Consider the following 18,134-nt stretch of genomic DNA (forward strand, 5'->3'; position numbering starts at 1 on the left):
AATTAATATATCTCAAGAAGAGTGGGAATACGCACGAGGTTGCTTATCAAAGGTGAGACATACTATCAATTAATTTGTTTCTAGTTATATTTTATATAATAAATTGACATGTTTGATCTTAATCTTTTACTACTAGTGCACATTATTGAATGCTATTTGGTGTGAGGATAAACATCTTCGAACTCAACGTATAGAAGAAAAGAGAAATACCCAAGATTGTGGTGTCCTTGCTCACTTTGAGGATGCTAATGGTACCATGGAAGGTTATTGTGGCTTGATCCAAGATATTTTGAAGCTTGACTTTAGACGATTCTTTATATATGTACTGGATGTGAAGTGGTTTAAAGAAGTGGTAACAAATGGTGAGCATTGCACAATCAAACGTCATCCAAGTGGTTTTGTAATCATTGACTCTACAAAATTTCACCAAAAGAAGAATGACACATTAGTACTACCTCAACAATGCGAGCAAGTATATATGTAAAAGCTAATTTTTTAATATGTATACATGTGATACATATACACAATATAATAAGTATTTAAGTTCCTTGCTTTTTTTTTCAAATGCAGGTTGTGTATCATCCAATGGTAAACAATAACCGATGGTGGTATGTCATCCCTATATCTAATCGTTCAAAACCAATATATGGTAATATTACCAACATAGAGATATGAGATGACAATCCAACAATTAATGATAATATACATGATGACACCATAATGGATGATATGCGTGATATAGTACAAGATGAACCTCGCGAGGATGTTCAAGGAAACACATAAGAGGACAATAATGTGGTTGATGATATTGATGAAGTTATTGAGCAATATAGCAACACATCTCATAGTGGGATAGACTTATTTGTTTTGTTACCTCTTGGTAACATAGACCTAGAAGTAGATAGTTTAGCAAGGGCTGATCTCATTGAAGATGAGATGGATCATTCACTGTAACATACTTAATTCACTTAATGATTCAATGTATATTCTTAATTCTATGGAAAATATCATGCGCACATGTGCATACTCAAGAATCAATAGTCAAATTTAGAGCTAAATTGAATTTTTCATAATAAAAAGGAAGTATTTTTTATCATGTTCATGTAACGTGTCCACTTATTATCTTCATGACGTGTCTTAGTAGTCCATCGAAAAGGATGTCTAGAAAGCTCCGCCCGGCACTCCCATGGAATGTTACGCGGTTTCTGATCTAGGACTTTCCGTGTCTTCCACGTAGCGGAAGTATTCCGGCCATTCCCACTTAGGACCGACCTGAATTAGGGTTTTCCCTATTGGTCATTTCCTAACGACAACTAGCGTCAAACTCGAGCGAACTACTTTACGCAGAAACACCAGGTCAGTAGTGGATTCACGCTGCACTTGATTCAAGGAGAATGGGAAACGAGAGGGATGCGAAGCTCAACCTCTTTGCCATAAAGCATAGTCCCATTCTGTTCCCCTAAAATAGTGTAAATCAGGATCAGTTATAACTCTAGGTCAACGCTCTTGTTGTTTGAATTCTTTGAACAACCTTCCTACTATTCATCGTGATTGAGAAAAGTTCCCGACCAACTGGGACCACCCATCCGTAGGACGGACCTATGGCCACATCCATCGCACTGTCCTCAGGTTGTTTTAGTTATTTATTTACCTAACACATTTAGTTGGACATGTATCAATCAGCTTCCTTAATTAGCTCGTTAGGAACTCGTTCATTCACGTAACCATAGCACTTGACATAGAAAAGCAATGTTAAACAAGTTCCTTTTTAACAAGTTATCATATTTATCTTTGAAATACATAAAATCCAGCCCGCAGGCTTATCCACAATCCGCCCGAAGGCTATCCAGCAATCCACAAGGATTACTAATCCAAGATTCTACCCAGAGACTAGTATGCGGGCCTCGAGATCCATTCTCGAGTCACATTACCCTCTTGTACAGGGCCTAGAAGGCGAGGGATTTACGGTCACAGCCCCCCCTAGCACCCAAGCGTCCTCTTGCTCCAAGTAGTGCTTAACGGAGAGACCTCTCGCGGCAGGTTCGGTCCACCTTCTCGGCACGGTTAACAACCCCCTTGGTTAGGGTCAGGCAGGCAGTCGGGGGTAACTGAAGCTGCCTCTCCCTTTAGGCCTTCAACCTGAAGCATTAGATATCTATTTATCCTTCAATTAATTGATCAAACAAACCAAAACAGTGCTCTTAAATCTGTAGCAAGCACAATCATTTCCATTGGTCGTTATTGTTGGCCAACTCCTAAGGAGTGAATCCTTCTTTCCGAATGCATCCAACACTCAATCCGGGATTACTTGCAACTTGGCAAGATCCCCTATATCCTGGGTTAGGGCCATACCCTATTAACCTGACTTGGTCAATACCTTAAGTTCATATGTTATTCCAATTTATTGGTTGGTCTCTTACTTTCAAGCAATTATCTTTACCCAAGAAAGATACTATATTAGGACGATTTTTCATCCTCTTGCAAGGTAACTTGCCTAAGAGTCTACCAACCTTATTCTGAGGAATTTGGCCATTTCCTTGTGATCAATTCACAAGACCGTGCGACTCGACTATTTGTCACACAAGTGTCGCATCAAGCTCTGGGACTATTTACCCTCCAAATGGAGTCACGAAACAATCTGTTCATGATTACATTAGGCTGATGTTGTCAATCCTAGGGTTCCAAGTTCCATCTTTTTTTTAGCGAGAGATTCTTAGGGAAAAACCCTAGATCACTTCTTAAGTATGTTCCAATGTCCCTACATTTCGTAAATGTGGGCAAGTCTTTAGGATATAAGAGTTTCAGTTTTTGGCAATGCGTGCGACTAGGTAAATGTCCTCACCGGCTAACCCTAGACAGTTCCTTGGGATACGTTGCATTGAATTAACCCCTTTCTAAATGAGTACTTCGTGGTTTTAGGTGTTTAGGTTTATGCCAATTTAACCTGTCTATTCTTGAAGAGATTTACGCTATCATTTCCATAACCACATGACTTATTATCTACGTGTAAGTTGATTTTCAACCCTAACTTTTCCGTTTAAGATCAAGCATAGGTTAGGTTATAGCCTAATTCCAATTAGTCATCCTATAACTTGCGAACAAGATTCATGCTAAAACAAGAAGCCTTTTACTAATAATTATGCAGTTGAAAAATGATATTTATACCAATTGACTAGAGTTATGCAACTTAAGAATCATTTCATGCCTTGCAATTTCCTATGGATTATTAGCACTTTCCATAATGACTCATTGCGAAGAAGATATGTCCTAATAATGCGACATGCAATTTATACTTCCATGCCTAAATGGAGTGCACTATCTTAGTTCCGTTTTGTAAATATGGACAAAGTTCAATTCATTGAAATGCACAAAAACTACTTGCTGGAAATGCATATCAATTTTCTGCTCACTTTATTTTGTTCCTTTTATTGAAAATACTAATGACCGAACTCTTCTCTCTCGTGAGCTAATTCTTTCTAAATTAACGAAAGTATTTAAGACGAGCAATGCATCCTATCTCCAAAAATTATCCACGCACGATTGAATTATAACAACGTAAAATAAAAATATGGAAGGAAAACATGGACTTGTGGTGAGATGTCCACGTGGATGCTAGGAGACGATCCTCCTATGGTTGCACCTTGGGCTTTCTTAGGTGCCATTTCGAATTCAGCTTTTTCGCCTTGGGCGCAGAGTTACGATCTTGTCCGTCTCGGTAACGGTATTAGGTGGAATTTGCACGGAATTGGGTGGAAAAATCCCGGAGGGCAGGGGGTATAAGAACGATGATAGGGCTTTGGGAAAGAGCCACAAGAAAGGATTTAAGGCCTTTGGATTGCGGGGGTTGGAAAAACCCACAAGGAGGGTTTGAAATCCCGGGTAGGGTGATTCTCTTTGAAAGGCCTTTTCAAGACCCACAAGTTTAGGGGGAGGGGAAAGGGTGTAGAATACCCTTTTGGATATAGGGGATTGTGTGTGGGGGGGAAAAGGGCTTAAATGAGGGCACATGGAGGGATTTTGTATGGGGGCAAAAGGGCTTTATCGCGCCCACATGAAAAAGAGCCTACAAGGGAAATTTATGGGGGGGAAAGGTGTAACATAAAGGCTTAAATAGGCCCACATGAAGGCCCTTCAAGGGGAAAATTTTGGGGGAAAAAGGGGCTTATAGAGGCCTTAGGAGGGAATTTTGAGAGGGAGGGAAGAAAGGCTTAAGGGTCACATGAAGGCCCTTCAAGGCAAATGTTGGGGAGGGGGGAAGGGTTTAAGGACCACTTGAAGGCCCTTCAATGGCAAATCAGTGGGGAAATGGGGCTTATAGATTCCCTCCCTTAGAAGCTTTGGAAGCTTCTAGAAAGAGCCACGTGGGGGTGGAGGCAGTCAACATATGGCCGTTTTGGCGGCGTATAGGCGGATGGATGGTGGTAGGGCAGACTGCAACCGACTTCGTCAGTCCCTCCTCTCTCTCACGACGTAGCGTAGCGGCTCTTCCTCCAGCTCTCGCCAGCAGCACAGTGTCCTCTCTCTCTCACGGCGGTGCCCACCTATCTCACTCTTGCCTAGCCTCTCGGCCATTCCTCTCTGCCTGCACACCCTCAATTTTTATAGGTGAGGGGAGGGGGATCCTCCCTCCCTTGCGTGGCATCACGCATGCCCTCTTCCCCCCTGCAAGCTCCATGGAGGAGCTTGAACATACCTTCTATTCTCCTCCCCCTCCAGCACGACAGTCGGCCGGGGGGATAAGGGGAATAATAAAAAATTTGTAATTATACTATTATTTATCCAAATCAAATATACTTATCCCCATGACCTCCTCCCAAGAGGGGATTCATGCGACATCTGCAGTTTCGGAGTCCCGATTTTTGCCAAAGGAGATAATGCTACATCACATCTAAGTTCGTACCGTGCGGGATCCAATGCTGGCATTATCTTTTGCCGAGAATTCACATGGCCACAATATATATTTTTGGTAGAAATATTACATTCTCTCCCCCTTGGAGGATTCGAGATGTCCTCATCTCAAGATAAACTGGGGATATTGATGGTTGAGAGTGCTTTCATTAATCCAAGTGGTGTCCTCCTTAGGATAATCTTTCCACTGGACGAGGCATTCTCTCAAGGTTTTGGATCTCAGTTGTCTCTCCCTAACATCTAAGATCCTGTCAGGCCTTATTTTAAGGACTCCTTGACTGGGCATTACAACTTGTTGATCATCAAGTACATGGTTAGGATTAGGTACATATTTTTTCAATAGGCTAATATGGAATACATTATGAACCTTTAGGTTCTCAGGGAGTTGCAGTCTATAAGCATTAGGTCCTAGGCACTTGAGGATCTTGTATGGTCCACAATACCTTGGACTTAGCTTCTTGCAATCTCCTAAGGATAGGGAACTTCTTTGGGTGTATGCGAATGAATACCATGTCTCCTTCCTCGAAGATTCTATCTTGATGCTTCAAATCTGCGTATGCCTTCTGTCTATCCTTGACGGCTTGGATGTCCTGTCTTATTGACTTTATTTGGTCATCCATCTCTTCCAACATCTGCCTTGAAGCTTCAACCCTCAAGGCTAGATCTGAGAAGTTTAGGGAACTTCGACAGTCATGACCGTACAATGCTTGGAAAAGTGTCATCTGAATGCTTTGTTGGTAAGAAGCATTGTAGGCAAATTCAACCAAAGGTAAGTATTGAATCCACCTTTTTGATTCACGACAGCAATATGCCCGAAGCATATCCTCGATGACTTGATTGACTCGCTCTATTTGGCCATCCGTTTGGGGATGGTAAGCTATGCTAAAATAGAGTTGAGTCCCAATGGCTTCAAAGATAGCTCTCCAAAAGTGTGATGTGAAGAGAGAATCACGATCACTAATGATTCTTTTGGGTAGCCCATGTAGCTTGAATATCTCCTTGATAAACAACCTTGCAATGTCTAAGGCTTTATAGTTTGTCTTTACTGGAATAAGGCGTACAACCTTCGTAAGCATGTCAGCCCACGACCATGATGGAGTTGTATCCTCCTTGAACTTGGGGTAGGCCAACAACAAAATCCATACTGATGAATTCCCATTTCATTTGGGGAATGTCAAGTGGTTGCAACTTCCCTGGCATTTTGACATGTTCGGCTTTGATACATTGACAAGACAAACACTCGGTGACATATTTGAGAACGTCACCTTTAAGCCTCTCCCAATGGTAGCTCTTTCTAACTACATTGAGAGTCTTGGCATAGCCAGGATGTCTTGAGAAAGGGGAATCATGAGCTTCCCATAATATCTTTTGCTTAAGTGACTGACTTGCTGGTATACACAGCCTCGTTCTATAATAGGCAAGTCCATTATTGATACAGAATTCATGATACTTAGCCTGTAGCTTTTGGTCCTGATCCTTGATAGAGATCTCCCTTAGCATCTTTTGATAGGCTGGATCATGGCATGCTTCCTCTCCAACTAACTCAAGTATTGGATTGTTTGGCATAGATACCTTTATGGCTAGAGATCTAGTTGTTGATGGATTTTGCAAGATTAGAGAATTTAGGAATGCCTTGCGACTGAGTGCATCGGCAACTACATTCTCTTTTCCTGGTCGGTACTTGATCTCAAAGTCATACTCCTCCAGAACTTCAATCCACCAACGTTGCCTCATGTTGAGCTCGTTCTGGGTAAAGATCAACTTGAGACTCTTATGATCAGTCACACTAGAGTAAACTTGTTACCCAACAGGTAGTGTCTCCAAAGCTTTAGAGCATGGATGACAGCTAACAATTCCAAATCATGGTAGCATAATTCTTCTCATGACTCTTCAATTTCCTTGAAGAGTATGCTACAGGATGACCTTCTTGCATGAGCACACATCCTAAGCCAAGTGCGCTAGCATCAGTTACTACCTCGAACTCTTTACTGAGGTTTGGAAGTTTTAGGATAGGTGCCGATATCAAACTTTGCTTCAGTCTATCAAAGCTGGTTTGTTCGGGAATTGACCATGCAATGGATGTTTGCTTCTTCAGTAAATCCGTCAGAGGTGTTGCAATCAAAGCATAGTTTTTTATGAAAACCCTATACCATCCTGTCAATCCAAGAAAGCTGCGTATTTCTTTGACAGATGTTGGTATTGGCCATTCTAGCATATCTCTGACCTTGGCTGGATCCATTGAGATTCCTTCCGCTGATACTATGAATCCTCGATATTCAATCTCATGTTTGAAGAATGCACACTTGTTCATCTTAACATATAGCTTATGTGACCTCATCGTCTCAAGGACAATCCGTAGTTGGGATTCATGATCTTCTTCCTGTTTAGAATAGACTAAAGTGTCGTCGAAGAATACGAGCATGAAGTCATCAAGATATGGCCTAAAAAATATCCTGCATTAACATGTTGAAGGTGGTAGGTGCATTCGTAAGCCCGAATGACATAACTCGGAACTCAAAGTGCCTATATCTTGTGTTGAAGGCCGTCTTTGGAATATCTTCTTCCTTGATTCCTTATCTGATAGTAAACCGACCTGAGATCAATCTTGGAGAAGATCTTTGCATCCTGAAGATGATCAAGAAGCTCATCTATTCTAGGAATAGGGTACTTGTTCTTGACAGTTGATTGATTCAACCCTCTGTAATCAATACATAGTCGAAGTGTTCCATCTTTCTTTTTCTGGAACAGTACTGGAGCTCCCCATGGTGAACTGCTAGGATGGATGTAGCCCTGATCTAGCAGTTGCTTGAGTTGTTCCTTCAGCTCAATTGCTTCCAGTATAGACATCCTATAAGGTCTCTTTGCAATTGGCGCAGCTCCTAGTACTAGCTTGATCTCATGATCCACTTCTCTTTGAGGTGGGAGTTCTGTCAACTCTTCAAGAAATACGTCAGTGTATTCCTTTAGCCAAGAAGGTCCTTCACTGGACTCTTGCTTTTGTTATAACTTGTTGAGCTTAATTAAGTAGACAGATAGTCCCTTCCTAACTCCTTTTATGATCCGAGATGCTTTGGCCAATTGAATTTTTGGATTTCCAGCCTCACCTTGAGTTGTAACCAATTCCCTTTCAAAGTTTTGAAAGGAAACTTGGCCCTTTCCACAATGAATGTGGGCATCATTAGGTTTAAGCCAATCCATTCCGAGTAGACACTCATGGATACCTTGGCTCATGACTCTTAATTTGACCGAAGTCTTCTTTTCTCCCTGAAAGAATTCCACCTTAGCAGTTTGCCTGGTACAAGTAACCTCATGACCATTTGCCAATTCCACAAGCAAGGTAGGTGCTTCTACTATGGCTATTCCTAATCTTTTTGCACAAGCAGGTGAGATAAAGGAATGTGTACTGCCACAATCAATCAAGGTCTTGAAACTTTTACCTTGATAGTCCGACGGTGTTTGAATCACCGAGAACTGGTGATTCGGCCCTTTCTTGTGAAGAGCGGCATGGACTATTTCCCTTTCAAACTCTGCTTCCATGGTCGGATCTTCTTCTTCTTCGTAAATTTTCCTATTGGCAATGCAGGCGGTTCTTTCTCTGCCTCGGGTAGCGGCTCCCTGTCCACGGCCCGTTCCTTGGAAAGGTGCTTGGCGATGTCCTCCTCCAAGCTTGGGACATTGCCTCTTGAAATGATCGGGCTCGTTGCAATGGAAATAGCGCATGTTTCGGCCATTGCTTTGAGTAGGAACAAAGTTGTTGACGTTATTAGTCCTTGCTTTCTTTCTTTGTCCCTGATTCTGACCTTGAACTCTCTTCATTTGAGGCTTGAATGCTCCTCTGTTTGGGTCATTATAATACCAAGTTTTGTTACCCCTTGGTCTAGCCAGAACCTCTTGAAATATAGGCATAGCTCAAATGAGAGTGTCCTGAAGATCTGATGGACGCATAGATTCGAGACAAGTATTTACTGGTGGATTTAAACCAGCACAAAATTTTTGACACCTACTATGTCATGTCCATCTGTGGCGCATACTTTATGATGCCAGGAGGCATATTCCACGGTGGATTCCATGCCACGATGGATTTTGTGAGGTTTTACGGTGGATTCCGTAAGATTTTATTACCGAGGCTCATACACAAAATGGATTCTTTGTGCGAGAAGTCGATGGGGACGCCTATACTTTTCGAGCGTTTTGGTTAATTTATGTGTACATGGGTGATTCCATAGCGGGTAATTCCACAAAATACATATTTCAATTAATAAATGTTTATGATTTTAGAGTGTGCACTCGTAATAAATTAAGGTTAGGATTGATTTCTAACCAATTTATTTATGTAGCTGAAGACTGCTAGGTATTCACTTTTGTCGGTTTAATTGTATTATTTTACTAATGATTGTGAATGCTTCAGTTGATGTGTAGAGATAGTAGCGGTGGTAGTGGAAAGCATTGGAGGATAACGTGTATTCAAGTTTTTATCAATATTTTAATGGGCACATACCTTAGGCATGGCGCCTATATTTTGTCGTGCTTATTTATCAAAGCGCTTGATATTTATTTATTATTTTTGTATGCGCATGGGCGTACGATTTAGATATTTGTATTGGACATTGTATTTGGGTACGCCTGACTTCTTGGGCGCCCATTAGCTTTAATTCTATTTGACACAAAAGCAAACTCAAAAGCTAAAGCGTGCTATTTTGTAATTTGGGCTATTATTTGAGCTTGAAGATGATTAATATATGAAATACATGCTTTGTGGAGCGCTCACACAAGGCATGGGGAGAGATTGCACCCAATTGGTCTCTTGTTCATGTCGTGTAAGCTTTCTACATTGATTTGTGTGCACAAAGTAGAGTTCTTTTGTTCTTGGGGACCTTCTGACGATCACTACACATACTTATGGCATCCGATCTGTGCACCAGTGGTATCAGAGTGAAGCTGATATCAAGAGCTTCCAATCGCTTACCATCTTGTGTGAAGGCGGAGCTCCTGGAACGATCGAGCTCTACAGTCAGTTTCATCACGAACGGTCGATACTAGTGTGTTCCTTGAGGTTAAGAATCCCTATCTGCACCCTCTGATCGTGAAGGACAAGCCTGTGGAGGCGGAGGACCACGTAGACATCTCCTTCTTTAAGTCGTTTACAAACAGACTAACAGTAAGCTTCCATAGCTCAAAAGTTTAAAAGCTTTATCTTATAGCTTATTAAGCTTAGTAATAAGCTTATAAAAAAAATCTTAAACCACGAAAACTAACGAATGGCGGAAGCGGCATCAACTAGGCGGCGTCAAAACGGTTGAGGACATATTCATGTCCTAAAAATCCATGACTGATCAGTAAGAGCCTTAAGCTCTTAAGTCTCCCAAGTCCACCAAGCCACCTTAATTCTACAAGTCACAAGATTACTAAAGACTTACTCCAACCGCTCTCAAAGGGGTAGTTCACACGCAGAAGCCTACGAACTAGTCTATTGCTCTTTGGTAGACCCTGTTCATACTTGCAAACTTACTGAACTAGTTTCAGCAAACGCAGAAGGTCATATGCAGTTCATACGCAGTTTCTACGAAGACAACAAATACCGCAATCGCAAAGGAGAAAGACCATAAAAGCCAAACAAAATATACAAGCCTTGTAAACCCACCTTTGAGCTACACTCATCCCGCTAATAAGATTTCAAGAGTGTGAGGTCTTTTGGATTTTACAGGATGACTGAACAAAACATGGACGATCTAATGGCTGAAGGTGATTTACTCGAACCAACGATGGAGCGAAAGTTGGATTTGCTTATGATGCAGCTCAAAGAAGAACGAAGAGGCCGACAAGCTTTGCAAGCTCAATTGGCCAATTTACAATGATCTACCACCAACAAAGATGGATTGCAACCCCAAGATCTTATACGACGTACCATCGATGCGATGCTTGAAGCCCAATCCATCTGCAAAGAAACAAAGATAAGTAAAAGAAACTTCAAATTTCATACTTTCAATGGATCACGAGATGGAAAGACTGTACTTGCATTTATCGGTCAATTTGATGATTACTTTCATGAAGAGACATATGCTGAGAAAGACAAAATTAAATGTGTCACTAACCACTTATTTGATCGAGCATCTCTATGGTGGACTGTGGTTTGCAAGAGCATTGATTGTCCCACTACCTTGCAGACTTTCCAAAAGAAGTTTTTGCAGAATTTCCTTCCTCCTCAATTCCATGAAAAAGCCATTAAGCAATGGGATCTTCTATAGCAAAGAGATCGCGAACCTATTTCCCAATACACTGAACGTTTTTGGAATGCCCTACTGCAACTACGCATGATCGAAGATGTACCTGAAGCGACTCACAAATGCAAGTTTATGTCTGGCCTACTTGGACATTATTATGCTGAAGTCAATATGTTCAAGCCAATAACCCTTGAAGATGCAATTTCCTTGGCTCATGACACTGAAGACAAGATTCGAGGAAGAGACAAGCAACCACAACAATTTCCAACTAATGGTAACTATGGTTCCAAGCAATTCAATTCAAATTTTTGAAGATTCAATCAAAGTCGTTTTATTCCATCTTCATTCCGTAAGTCTTGGACACGACCACCTGCTTTGCCATCAAATACCAATCCAAACCCTAAGCCATTCTCACAGCCAAATCCCAACATTCCTAAACTTCCTGCCATTACCAATAATGTATCTAAAGCCAAACCTATAGTTTGTTACAAATGCCATCAACCTGGACATCTAGCAGCCAATTGTCAATCGAAAAAGCCACCTATCCATATCAATTATCTTGGAGCAATGGAAGAAGAAGAACATGAGGAAATGCCTGACTTTACGGAAGATGATGACGACATTGGTACTACTTCGGATACTTTGCCAGATATGCCAACTCCCCATTCTTTGTTAATAATGAAATGTTTTATGCATGGTAAAGAAAAGACTATTTTACATGATGATGGGAGCACACATGATTTTATTTCTACAAAGTTAGTGAAAGAATTGAATTTACAAATAGTTTCTACAAATTATCGCATTAAAGTTGCATTCCTAGGAACAAGATATAATGGAACACAAGAGGTGCATAATTTAGAAATTAAAATTGGAGAATATACTGAACGAAGAAATTTCCTAGTTGTACCTTTGCAGTCTAGTGATATTATCTTAGGAATGCCTTGGCGTCATCAGTATAATCCTGACATAGATTATTCTACACATTCAATTAAAATTTATTTTCAAGGAAAACAAATCACATTGCATGGTATGCACGCTTCTAATAATTTTCCACTGCTTACTCATACCCAGGCTAAACTTGCATTATGTAAAAGTAGCAAATCTTATTTAATTTGGGTGAATGAACTTCAAGCTAAAGAAAAACAAATGCATCCTAGGCATACACAATTTCTTGCTCAATTTCAAGATTGTTTTGCTTATGATTTACCACCTGGACTACCACGTTCACGTCCTAAAGATCACAAAATATATTTAATTCCTGGTACACAACCACCATGTAAAGCACCATATAGACATAACCAAATTGAACAGAAAGAAATTCAAAATCAAATAGAGGAATTGCTTAACAGAGGATTAATTAGACCTAGTAGTTCTCCATTTGGTGCACCTGTCTTATTAGTAAAGAAGAAGAGTAATACTTATCGCATGTGCATTGATTATCGTTCCCTAAATAAAATTACTGTTAAGAATAGATATCCGATTCCTAGGGTAGATGATCTTATGGATAAACTACAATGATCTGCCATATTCAGTAAGATAGATCTTAAATCTGGTTATCATCAAGTAAGATTGGATAAATCCGATATATTCAAAATTGCATTTAGAACACAATTTGGACACTATAAATTTCTAGTGATGCCTTTCGATCTAACTAATGTACCAGCTACATTTAGTCGCATGATAAATCGCATATTTCTGAAATATCAGCATTGTGTTATAGTATTCTTTGATGATATATTAGTATTCAGTAAAAATGAGAATGAGCATTATGAACATTTGTCTTTAGTTTTCAAGTTGTTAAAAGACAATCAATTGTATGCTAATCCAGAAAAGAGTGAATTTTTTCAAACAAAAATTGAATATCTAGGACATATTGTTTCATCAGAAGGTATTAAGGTTGACCCTAAAAAGATAGAAGCAATTTTAAATTGGCCCATACCCAAAAATGTGCATGAGTTACGTTCTTTTCTAGGTCTTTCTAGTTTTTACAGAAAGTTTGTGCACAATTTTTCATTTCTTGCATTACCTTTGACTAAACTTTTAAAGAAAGGTATTGTTTATAACTGGACTAACAATCAACAAAAATCCTTTGATTTATTGAAGCATGCATTAACCCATGCTCCTGTATTACAACTACCTGATTTCAATAGACCATTCTTTTTAGTAGTTACTGATGCTAGTGGATCTGGAATAGGAGCCCACCTTATGCAAGATAATCATCCCATAGCCTACTCTAGCTGTAAACTTAAACCATCTAAACTTAAATATTCTACATATGATAAAGAATTGCTAGCTGTAGTACAAGACTTACGACAATGGAAATATTATTTAATGGGATCTGAATTTATGATCAAAACTGACCAACAAAGCATTAGATATCTCCTTAGTCAACCCCAAATATCTGACCGACACATTAAATGGACAGCTTTTATTCAAAGTGTTCATCCCCTTATACAATATCAACCAGAAAAAGAGAATGTTGTAGCTGACACTTTGAGTAGAAGACTGACAATTCATAATATTTATGTGATATCATTTGATTCCCTTATCTCTATGAAAGATACTTATCATCAGGATCTTACTTTTCAAACTGATTGGAATAAACTAGTTGCAAATAATTGGATTCCTATTGATTCACTGTCTTACAATAGTGGATTCATGTTTTATGAAAAAAGATTATGTGTGACAGTTCCATTTAGATCTTTTTTTTTGAATGAGATTCATTGTCCTCCATATCAAGGTCATAGAGGTATTATATTTACTTTGCGTACATTGACTGAAGATTTTTATTGGCCACATATGGACATTGATGTATCTAACTTTGTATCTGAATGTTTAGTTTGTCAATGAGTTAAAAGACACCATGGTAAACAATATGGTTTACTGATGCCACTATCTATTCCATCACGACCATGGGAACAGATTTCAATGGATTTTATCACTGGTTTACGTAACACTAAAGCTAACCATGATATGATTTGGATTGTTGTAGACAGGTTTCGCAAACAAGCATATTTCATTCCATGCAAGAAAACTTTAACTACATCTCAAGCTGCTCAAATGTTTTTGAAAACTGTTTTTACTAATCATGGTTTACCAAAAGTTATTATTTCTCATCGTGATTCTAGATTTTGTAATAATTTTTGGATTACTTTGTTTGCTAACTTAGGAACAAAGATTGATTTTTCATTTGCATTTCATCCTGAAACAAACGGTCAAACAGAAGCTACTAATAGTACTATTTTAGATCTTTTACGTGCTTACACTATTTCAAAACCACACACATGGGATACATATCTACATTTACTTCAGTTTGCATATAATAATACACCACACACAGCTACAAAGAAAGCACCATTTGAAGTTATTTATGGATATAGATTGCCTACACCTGTTACATCATTATCAAACAAAATTCAAACTGCTGATGATATTGCTAACATGCATGCTACTATTTTTGATAAAGTTAAAGATATGATTGCCAAAGCCCAGCAATCATATACAAAACAAGAAAATAAGAAAAGACATGCTATGAATTTTAAAGTTGATGATTATGTTTGGTTACGTATAGAAAAATGTAGATTACAAAGTGTAGATAAACACTCAGTTGTGAAATTAGCACCTAGATTCTATGGACCATTCAAGATCATACACAAAATCAATGACAATGCATTTAAACTAGAACTACCACCACATTGGAAAATCCACAACACCTTTCATATTAGTTTATTACGACCCTTTAGAGGCCAATTACCTGTACACCCTGTCTATGAAAACCCAACTTTGTTAGATGATGAGACTGAAATCCTGGAGCCTGAAACTATTATAGATATTAACTTTATGACCACTAGAACTGGCCATAGATATTCTAGATATTTGGTCAAGTTTAAAAACCATCCTGTTGAAGAGGCCCAATGGATGCACGCTAGAGACTTTAATGCTTTTCCCACTCTGTTAGCTCCACATTGAGCTAATAGCAATTGAGGACAATTGCTATCCCACCCCGGGGTATGATGCCAGGAGGCATATTCCACGGTGGATTCCATGCCACGGTGGATTCCGTGAGGTTTTACGGTGGATTCCGTAAGATTTTATTATCGGGGCTCATATACAAAGTGGATTCTTTGTGCGAGAAGTCGATGGGAACGCCTATCCTTTTTGGGCATTTTGTTAATTTATGTGTACATGGGTGATTCCATAGCTGGTGATTCTCCAAAATACATATTTAAATTAATAAACGTTTATGAGTTTAGAGTGCGCACTCGTGATAAATTAAGGTTAGGATTGATTTCTAACCAATTTATTTATGTAGCTGAAGACTGCTAGGTATTCACTTTTGTCAGTTTAATTGTATTATTTTACTAACGATTGTGAATGCTTCAGTTGATATGTAGAGATAGCAGCAGTGGCAGTGGAAAGCATTGGAGGATAGCATGTATTCAAGTTTTTGTCAATATTTTGATGGGTGCATACCTTAGGCATGCCGCCTATATTTTGTTGCGCTTATTTATCAAAGTGCTTGATATTTATTTATTATTTTTATATGCGCATGGGCGCACGATTTAGATATTTGTATTGGACATTGTATTTGGGTACGCCTGACTTCTTGGGCGTCCATTAGCTTTAATTCTATTTGACACAAAGGCAAACTCAAAAGCTAAAGTGTGCTATTTTGTAATTTGGGCTATTATTTGAGCTTGAAGATGATTAATATATGAAATACATGCTTTGTGGAGCGCTCACACAAGGCATGGGGGGAGATTGCACCCAATTGGTCTCTTGTTCATGTCATGCAAGCTTTCTACATTGATTTGTGTGCAAAAAGTAGAGTTCTTTTGTTCTTGGGGACCTTCTGACGCTCACTACGCACGCTTACAGCATCCGATCTGTGCACCACTTTCGAACTCATTCATTTTCTATGTGCGATATGCAGGTGGTAAGTATCTTCCCTGCACGGCTTTCTTAAGCTTCTCCCAGGTAACGAATCCTTCCGCGATCCCTTGATCTCTGCACCATTGCTTCCACCATAGCCTGGCTTCGCTGGTGACCTTCAGCTTAGTGAGCATAGCCTGATTGGTGGGCACAGTCCCGGTTTCTTCAAAGTAATCCTCCATGGATGCAATCCAAATTTCAGCATCTGCTTGGATGGACCTACCTCTCTCGTCAAATTCGGGTGGCTTAATCTGCTTGAGAAGAAACTTCTTCTCTTGGATTACGGCAGTACTTGATGTAGGAGGCGAATTGGGATTCTGTACCTGGGGTTGTGCCTGGATAAAGGTTTCTTTATTAATCAATAATCGTTATGATTCATATTTGATTTTGATTTTAGCTATCAATCAAGCAATCTAACCACTTAACTTCTTATCAATTCTCAATGACGAAACAGACATTGATAAAAAGAAGTCTTATTGTATTTATATGGGCATAGCCCTTTTGAAATACAACATTTCTTGCGATGATAAGCCAACTGTTACATTTAGTTTGGGGAGAATAATATTGTATTACATTTATCTATAGGAACTATATAATAGTATGGTTTCGGGTCGTGGATCTTCAGGAATCGGTAAGTCATTGGAAGTTCAGGGTATCCTTTCCTTTGGGACCCATTCTTCTCATGGCGCCCCAACACTTTAAACCTGTCGGCAGGGATTACACGGGTTACTTCCTCATATACATATGAGTTTAGCTCAACCCTGCGACCTCGAATATGTAAAGTTAAATTTACGTGAGCCTCCACAAAAATGAACAGCTTCACGACTTTCAGGTCTTCCAACCACTTGATCCTCTTTAGGTCGGTTTGTAGGTATGCAAACCGCTGGGCAGCTATATAGTAGATTCCTGAGGCACCCGTCCATCTTCGTTCCATGTACAAAGGTGATTGGATTATAGATATGATCTAGGATGTTCATCATCTCAACCCTTTGTCGATAATGCGGGGAATGCATTGCAGTCATAAACATGACTCGGAACATTAAGAACTTGTTCCATGCTTCGTAATTCTGCAAGATAACATTGAAAGTAAGGAAATGTTTGGAACAGCAACATTTGCTTTACTTCATCTTATTAAGATTTCATAAAAACAATTTCGTTGTTGGTTCGCTCTGATACCAACTGTAACGTGTCCACTCGTTATCTTTAGGACACATCTTAGCACTCCATTGGAAAGGATGTCTAGAAAGCTCCGCCCAACACTCCCATGGAATGTTATGGGTTTTGCAATCTAGGACTTTCTGTGTTTGCCACGTAGTGGAAGTATTCCGGTTGTTCTCACTTAGGACCGACCTGAATTAGGGTTTTCTCTATTGGTCATTTCCCAACGGCAACTAGCGTCGAACCCGAGCGAACTACTTTATGCAGAAACGCCAGGTCAAAAGCGGATTCACGCTGCACTTGGTTCAAGGAGAATGGGAAACGAGAGGGATGCGAAGCTCAGCCTCTCTACCATAACGCATAGTCCCATTGCGTTCCCCTAAAACAGCGTAAATCGAGATCAGTTATAACTCTAGGTCAACGCTCTTGTTGTTGAATTCTTTGAACGACCTTCCTGCTGTCCATCCTGATTGAGAAAAGTTCCTGGCCAACCGAGACCACTCATCTGTAGGACGGACCTATGGCCACATCCATTGCACTTTCCTCAAGTTTTTTTAGTTATTTATTTACCTAACACATTTAATTGGACATGTATCAATTAGCTTCCTTAATTAGCCCGTTAGGCACTGGTTCCTTCACGTAACCATAGCACTTGACATAGAAAAGCAATGTCAAACAAGTTCCTTTTTAACAGGTTATCATATTTATCTTTGAAATACATAAAGTCCAGACCTTAGGCTTATCCACAATCCGCCCGAAGGCTATCCAGCAATCCATAGGGATTACTAATCCAAGATTCCGTCCGTAGACTAGTATGCGGGCCTTGAGATCCATTCCCGAGTCACGTTAGCCTCTTGTGCAGGGCCCGGAAGGTGAGGGATTTACAGCCAGAACCCCCCAGCACCCAAGCGTCCT

This window comes from Lygodium microphyllum, chromosome 15, assembly GCF_053477565.2.
Source record: "Lygodium microphyllum isolate KBCC chromosome 15, Lygodium_microphyllum_v1.1.10, whole genome shotgun sequence".
NCBI lineage: Eukaryota > Viridiplantae > Streptophyta > Polypodiopsida > Schizaeales > Lygodiaceae > Lygodium > Lygodium microphyllum.